Source organism: Sphaeramia orbicularis, chromosome 17 (genome assembly GCF_902148855.1).
Source record: "Sphaeramia orbicularis chromosome 17, fSphaOr1.1, whole genome shotgun sequence".
In the NCBI taxonomy this organism is placed as follows: Eukaryota; Metazoa; Chordata; class Actinopteri; order Kurtiformes; family Apogonidae; genus Sphaeramia; species Sphaeramia orbicularis.
Window position 1 is genome coordinate 13,598,978 of NC_043973.1, and position 9,139 is coordinate 13,608,116.

Below are 9,139 nucleotides of genomic sequence, written 5' to 3' on the forward strand. Positions count from 1 at the left end.
AACCACAAAATGCATTTTTAAGGCAGAAATGGAAAGGCCCATGTGTCTTTGACTATAACACACAAACATACTGTTCAAGGTTCAAGGTTACTTTATTTGTACCCATAGGTAGATTTGTTTTGCATTCTAGGTGATTGCTTTGATATTACAACAAGACATATACTCAGTGCCAATGAAAACGCAACACTTGACTGTGTTTTATTGTTCCTGAGCTGCATCAGTATGTTTAAGTTTCACCTGTATAAGATAATCCCAGACAGTTTCTTAACAACCTGAGACGGGTTGAGCTATTGTCACGCTTCAATGAACTTGTCTGCATTCATAAGACTTGTTTTTCTCATTGCTCACCAATGAACTGCTCAATTTAAGGAACTGTGGTCAGTTAAGGAGTGGTCATGTTCTGTATATAAAGCCAAGCTGAAAAGCATCAAAATCATTTGCAATAACTCAGCGATGCCTAGACTGACACGTGACCACAGATGCCATGCTATGGGGCTCCTGGAGGCCGGAATCTCTGCTCGGCAGGTGGCGCGCCGTTTTGGATGCTGTCATATCTGTCTGTTTTCTCTGCTTTTTTCTCTGCTTTTTTCTCTCTCTGACCTCTTACCCTGACACACCTCCTAATTATCATGATTCCATTCACCTGATGAGCGCACCTGCATCTCATTAGGGGTGGTGTGTATATATTCACTGCTCTGATGTCTGTCGTTGCCAGATTGTTTTCTACCCCGTGTGAAACTCTCCAGCGTTGTTCTTGCCTGATTCTCCGTGCCTGATCCTGTTCGTCCCTGACCTGTCCTGCCTACCCGTTGCCTGATCCCCTGCCTGATCTGTCTGCCTAGTTTTGCCTTCTTCGTCCATGCCCTGGTACTCGACCTGCCCTTCCTCCTAGACCACGTCTCTGACCGCCGCCTGGTATCGACCTGTTTCCGCCTCAGACCCTGTCTTCAGTCACTGCCCCTCTGGATTCTACGGTCTCTCCAGTTCCTGGATTATCTGCCTGTCCCCGACGCCCCCCTTTGCCTAACCCCTGTTGGTTTACTAAGACTGTGTTTGTGACTTGGTTTAAAACTGTGAACTGTAACATTGAACTCCTGCTAAGCTTCAGTAAAAGCTTTTCTAACTCTTACCTCAGTGTCGGTCTGCATCTGGGTTCCCGTTGTACCCGTTACAGGATGCAATGTGTCCACCATAGTCAGGATGCAACAGAGGCATGAAGAAACTGGCTCAACTGCAGACAGACCTCGCCCTGGACGAGCACGTGTGACCACGCCACAGCAGGATCGCTACATTGAGCTGCAGCACCTCCGGGACCGCTTTGGGACTTTTGGTTTTGGGGGTCCTTGAGTTTCTTTCTTTATCCTTATTTTTTGTCAACAAATTTGGATGTGATTTTTTTATTTTTACTGTATAGAAATGGGCTATGATTAATTCCAAAGAGCTTATGGAATAAAAATCCTCATCGATTTAAAAAAATATAAGAATCTTCAAGTGTTGCGTTTTCATTGGCACTGAGTATACATTGAACATGTTAGACAGGTACTTGATCGAGCTTACAGACAGAGCAAAAAGACAGGACAAAAAGTGCTCAGTGTTCCACCATTCATCAGTATAGCAGCGTGAAAATCATGTTTGGTTTTTTTACGGATTGCTGAAAGTGTAGAGGTCAGCCAAATATGCATGTCCCGAGTGACTAAAGTTGTATTTTTATTGGATTTAAAACCCAGAATAAACAGTTGTATGCCAAAGTTTTTTATACTGATGATATGACCTGATTTTTTACTTTAACCTACAGAAAAGAAATCTGAGAAAAACACACAATTTACTAATAAAATATCACTATTTAATCGTGTCCCTCAGTTTTGCTCAACCCCGTAACAGAACACCAATTCCCCCCTTTCTAAACATAATGGTTCAGTCCAACTTCCTCAGCACCCAGGAAGTGACATCACTCAAGTCTTCTCCAACTGACACTGTAAAGAGAGGTAGGTGTTAGCATGCTTTCTTTCCTATATTTCATTATTTTTATTATCAGACTGGCATTGTCAAGCTCACCCGTTCAACCCTGTTACGTGTATGAATGATATTTAATATTGTTTTGGAAAAATCAAATGATAATATGGGTAAAATATATTACATTCTTGTTTTCCTCATGCCATGTGGTGTCCCATATCTCAGCCACTTTTAGCTAGAATCATCAACCCCGTAACATTCAACTCCATAACAAAAAATGCTGTTATGGGATTGAATCATTGTTATGGAGTTGAAGGTTGGACTGTTCTTACTCTGTTATGTTATTTCATGTTCATTATTTTCAGATATGGGAAAGTCCAATGCAGAAAGGCAAAGGGAGAACAGGGCCAGAATAAATTTAGATCCTGAGAAAAAGGAAGAATATCTCAGGAGGGAGTGTACACACTGGAAAAGTTTTATTAGTTCAAGATTTTAGAGAAGTTTGCCGAAGTTTTTGTTTAGAGAATACAACAATGTATGTTTTTTTTATTCATTTATTAATTCATAATTCAATAAAGTTCATTTTAATTTGCTTAAATGTTGGATTTCATTCAACCCTGTTACATTGTGCTCAACCCTGTTACTTGATACTTTTTTTTTTTTTTATAATAACAACTAATAGAAAGATAAATGTTTGTTAAAATGTTAACAAGCTCTTAGGGGACAAGTAGAAAATATATGGAAGCCTCATCTAATTTGAAGGTAAAAGTATTTTTTCATGATTTATGAAGACCAAGTGTACATCAAATACCATATCGTAATATTCACTCAAATAAAAATTAGTTAGAATAAAATAAAATACATTTACGATGAGTTATTTTACACAAGGGATAGGTGTTCCCCAAGACACAGAGAGAATTAGTTTGATTATGTTTTAGGATAATATTCACACTGAAGTCAAAATATCCTGTTATGGGGTTGATTTTATTACACCATATATGACAAACACAATCATAATACTGAATGACATTTAATGCCTAAGGTGGGAAAACATGTTTTCGCAGAGGTTCAAATAGTCCTTCACCAAATACAGTGTTCAAAAACAGTCATTTATGTTTTTTTTTTCCAGCAACCACAGACCCCAAACGGCACCGAATTCAGAAAATCACCCAGGGGTCTGATGGTACAGGCGTGTGTGTGGGGCCTCTGGGGGTTTCACTTATATCAACCAAGGTTATTATCGTTAACGAAAAGTAACGAAATGACAAAAACTAGAATTGTAAAAACATTTTCGTTAACTGAAATAAATAAAAACTATAATTAAAAGAAAAAAATGATAACTGAAACTGTATTGTGTGCTTACATAACTAACTAAAACGGATAAAAATTACGGATAAAAATTCTCTCAGTTTTTGTCTTTGTCGTGCTGGATTGATTTGAAATCGATTTATTTCCCTCAAACAATTTTAACTGCTGGCACCATATGATATTGAACGGTCCGTCACTTGTCGTCACTTGTGGTTTAGAGTTGTCTTCTGGTTCCCACTCTACCTGGAAACATGGAGACTAAAGTTGGGAGAAAGCAGCAGAGTCCTGTCTGGGATTTATGGGAATTTGATGGTGAAGAAGAGAAAAGATATGACAAAACTAAAACTAACCTAAAACTAAGCATTTAGAAAATATCGAAAACTAATAAAAACTAGCAAACCTACTCTAAAAACGAATTAAAACTAACTGAATTACAGAAAAAAAAGTCAAAACTAAATAAAACTAAACTATAATGACAAATCCAAAACTATTACAGGGTGGGGAAGCAAAATTTACAATGAACATTTAGTTGTTTTTTTCTCAGCAGGCACTACGTCAATTGTTTTGAAACCAAACATATATTGATGTCATAATCATACCTAACACTATTATCCATACCTTTTCAGAAACTTTTGCCCATATGAGTAATCAGGAAAGCAAACGTCAAAGAGTGTGTGATTTGCTGAATGCACTCGTCACACCGAAGGAGATTTCAAAAATAGTTGGAGTGTCCATAAAGACTGTTTATAATGGAAAGAAGAGAATGACTATGAGCAAAACTATTACGAGAAAGTCTGGAAGATACTATTAAAGAAGAATGGGAGAAGTTGTCACCCGAATATTTGAGGAACACTTGCGCAAGTTTCAAGAAGCGTGTGAAGGCAGTTATTGAGAAAGAAGGAGGACACATAGAATAAAAACATTTTCTATTATGGAAATTTTCTTGTGGCAAATAAATTCTCATGACTTTCAATAAACTAATTGGTCATACACTGTCTTTCAATCCCTGCCTCAAAATATTGTAAGTTTTGCTTCCCCACCCTGTATAACCTTGGTATGTCCTACGGCGCCCTGAAAGCAGAGGGGGAGGAGTCTGATGGTATGGACATGTGTGTGGGGCCTCTGGGGTCTCACTTTTATCAACACTGCATCAAAAAGAAGAAAACAGTGAAGATGATCCAGTTCTGGAGGATTCTCAGTCTGATGAACCTCCTGAGTCCACCTGGTCCTCTGGTCAGAACTGGATCAACTGGACCTCTGGAGTCTACAGAAGTCCCTGAGCCCCTGGTGCTGAAGAGGAAACCCCCAGCCGCTGTTTTAACCCTTTCATGCATGAATTATGAGATCCTTAGTTGAGATTTTTTTTCCTGAGTGTTTGCGCTCAGAAAATGAATGAATGAATGAAAAACAAAAAGCATTTACAGTTCTTGGTTTCTTCTATCTGAAAGAAAATGCTCTGACAAAAGCATTAAAACCTTGATATTTGGAATGGTCTTAAACATAAGGAATAGTACTAACCTATTTATACTTTATCCTTTATTTATTAACAGTTCTTGCACAACACTATACACTGTTTCTTCCATTAGACACAATAAAATATCACATAAACACTGAAAAACTCTTTAATTCATCAAACAAATTACATTAAATTGACAACAGACACATAACAAGAGGTCAGCAGATACTATAATTTGGTACCATTTCACTGTTTTTACCTGGGATTACTTTTCTTTCCCTAGTTTTATATTGTATTGATTACTGTGCTGTGATTCAATTAGTTTTTTGTTACAGTTTTTCTGATCACTTAAGAAGAGGATTGAAACTTCTGGCTATTTGTTGCAAAACTCCAAACATTCATCATAAGACCTGACCCCAAACCAGCCAAACATTCGACATGATTTACGAAAGAAAACAATTCCTGAACGATTGTTCAGTCACCTTAAAAAATAGTGTTTAATCTAACAGAGCAATAACTACACACTAACTATAACATTTTATAAAGTAAACACACACACACACACACACACACACACAAAAGGATGTGTATTATCAACATAACACAGCATCAGTACAACTAAAGGTAAAGTATTGTTTCTCCAAATGTTCTTTTACTAATCAAAGAACACATGCCTTGTTTGTGGGTTTGAATATAATACACATAACAAGTGCAGTGTGTTAACACTGAGTTGTGGTCAAGTTTATTTTTATTGTACATTTACTACAACACAAAATGCCCAAAGTGCTGTACAAATATATAAGTAAAAATACAAGATATGATAAAACTAGTAAAATATATAGATATACAAGATAATATATATTAAAACTGATAAAATAGATACACAATAATAGAAAAATAGGATCTAAAAACAAAACCAGAAAATAAAACAAGTAAAAGTCACACACTTGTTTTAAAACCCAGTGCAAATAAGTGCGTCTTTAACCCTTTCATGCATGAATTATAAGAACCTTAGTCAAGATATTTTTCCTCAGTGTTTTTATTCCTCTTTAGGCATGAAAAAAAAAACAATGTGATTGAGTTTTTTTTTTGTTTGTTTTTTTAAGGAGTTAAAAATATGTCCACTCAGCCAGACACCATGCATTTAATCTTTGAAGCAAAGAAACATGTATTTAAAGCCTTATATCAGAAAGTGATATGGAAAACTATGCAATAAAAACATTTTTAATGCAGCTAATCAGATGTTTTCTCACATTTTAACATACCCCAATACTAATTATTACTCACTTCATGGAGATAATATGCAAAAAATAAATAAATTAATTTAAAAAACCTTTTTGGTTAAAAAAAACCCTGTGTTCATTACAGTTTAATAACAATTAGCAATTGGATTCCACTCAAACATGTTAGTGCAGATCAGGTTTATCAGGAACAGCACAGTTACAGTAATGTTATGAAAGTCAGTGTATGAGATTGGTGCATAAGTGTCCACTGTGTTGGCTGATATGGAACTAAAACAACAAAACCCATGAATATACAAGAGAACAGCTGGAGAAGAACTGTCCACTGGAGTGACCACTGTGCATGAAAGGGTTAAAACACTAGAGTTTTATTTGAAGTTTGTTATAAAATAATAAACTGAGTATATAAGTGTTTGTCATTTCTGAGACTGTTTTTGGAGAATCAGTTGAAAACCTGAAATAAACCTGTTTGAACCTGTTAAAAAACTGATGGCATTTGTTGTTTCTTCTCTGTGACATGTACTTGTCAGTGTCCAACAGAAGGGGGCAGCATTTAGCCGTTCACTGATCTGTCTTTGAGCACTTATTTCCTTCAGTTTTTTCACTTGTAGTTAAACAGGATGTAAATAGACTTCGTTACATGTAAATACACTCTTTAGCCGGAGCGACAGACTGAGGTGTGTGTGAAGTGAGTGGCTCTGTGTATTTCCTGGAAACACCAGGGGCCGGTGCACCCCTGGGGCCTCAGCCCGTCTGGTCACAACTGCAAATTGCAATGTATATTTGTTCTCGGGCCAGAATGGATTTACCTTGTTACCACTTGTCTGAGAAAAGAGGTGTTTTTCTTTCAACATGTAACAGTCAGAATAAGCTCTCATTGTCCCACTGCATCTTTTTCACAAATGCCTGTTTAGATTTTGGTTCTCTAAAAAGTACTTTTCCACTCGGCGAGATGACATTTGGCTAAAGGCTACTTGTCCAATCATCAAACCACATCTTGTGCAAGACGAGCGTAGTAGCAACATTTGTGCCTTATTTCCAGCCTTTCTAATGACACCTCCACTGGAATGGTGTGTTTATAGTGTTACTGATTGAGGGCTTCCTTAAAATCTTGCCCAAACCTAAACAAAATGTGTTTCTTCACTCATCCACACCCAGTGGAAAAGACTCAGTCCTGTGTGCATGGGATTCTATAATATTCAAATTGGAAACACACTTTGTTGTTCTTCTTTCTCTTGTATACGCCGACTGTCAGACTGTCATCGTGACTAATGCAATCTGAGCTGTTGAATGAAACTTTGCTCTGTTTTCGGATCAAAACTTGGAGTCTTTTATAGTCAATTAACAGCTGCTGAGCTTTTACTGCAGCGCAGGCTGGTCTACGAAAACTTTAGACATCTGTGAACAATATGTATAGAGTCAAAATGTTCCTGCCCAGTGTCAGGAAATGGTTCTGTGCTGATAGTTCCCTTTCAAGGTTGGAAAAGCACGATATACCCTGCTACCTGGAAGTCATTATGCATTTATGCAGGCTCCTCTGGCCAATAATTAAGATGTGTATGTCAAACAAGTTAGTAGTAAGAATTATGATGTTTTCTTATATTGTGTGTGAGGGGGAGGGTTTGCATGATGCACCTGCTGACTGTCACCCAAGTATTTCCACCAAAGGGAGAGAACTCGTGTCTTTACTTGATTTGTTGCGTAGCGTTGTGTTTCAGGTTAACGCTGAAGAATTTAAGTCCAAAGAATCATTGATGTTGGCTTCACTTCAGATATGAAATGAAATCTACACTTTAGGTCACTGTGATAACACCGGCTGATATTTTTAGTGTGAGAAAAGCTTAAGTAAAGATTCCTTTGGTTTTCACTTGGTCAACACCGAAAGAATTTTAAGTCCTAGAAAGTTACACATCTCTGCTTCATAGTCGGACTTTGCAAAGTTTTGTGTACAATTTGGCTCGAAGCTATTGGAATGACTCATGGTAATAGAATGAGATATTTGTTTGGAGATAGTTTATTTCCTGTTGTGAAGCTGACTTCACTGCCTTGACTCCAAAACCCTCCTCTGAATAGGGCTGTGTATCGGCAAGAATCTGGCGACGCGATACAAATCACGATACTAGGATCATGATATGATATATCACGATATATCATGATACTGTTAAAAAGGCAATTTTTTTTGTTTGTTTCTTTTTTTTAAACGATTATTTCCTGGAAGAACTGCATTACATCAGAAATATGCACAAATACTAAACATTTTTATTCGATTACAACGGGATCTAATGCTATATCACAAAATTTAACTGTGTTCAAAGTGAAATTCTGTTTTACAGACATTACAGTTTAAGATCCTGTTCAAATGTTCGTATTCTATTAGTTCAGAACTAACATCAGAACATTATTTTAGTTCAATCCCAACAGAAAGGAACTAACATTATTTAATAAAAGAGTGTGAAATAAGAATGAATAAAATATAAACAATAAAGAAAAATAAAAAGCAAAAATGAACCTTCACCATATCTGCATTTGAATAAATACATTAAAAAAATCGATACAGTACTTTTTAATATCGATACAGTATTGTGAAATGAAATATCGCGATATATTGCAGAACCAATATTTTCTAACACCCCTACTTCTGAACTTATCGCTCATGTTCATATCAACGCCGTACCTGTAGATGTATCTGGAAGCAGCACCTGTATGTCTTGCTTCTCTCTCTCTCTCTCTCCCTGCATGCGTTGCATCACTTGTCTCCACACTGGCCTTTGTTTATGTATGGCTGACCCTGGACACCTGACGCATTTCCCTTGCGGATGGGGTATTTATTTAGATTACAGTCTGGAGTGCCTGATACCTTCCAAAAGCACAACCATCTGCTCCTCATTTGCAGCTTCAAGCTTGAGATCTAAAATACTGGTTTGTATTGGAGGAGACGTGAACATGAGTTTCTCAACAACAACCGCCTCTGATTTATCCCTGGCCAACACCAGATTGAATCATCATGAAATGCCTCCACTGTGATAATACCATTTAACCAGGTTTAGTGTTACTTAGCGCCATTTAAACCAATTGTGAACTTTCTTAATTCCCCATAAAAGATTGGAAACTACTCACTTCAGCAGACTCTTCGAGCCGCACTTATCTCAGCCCCAATTGAGGCTATTACCATTCGGCCCTG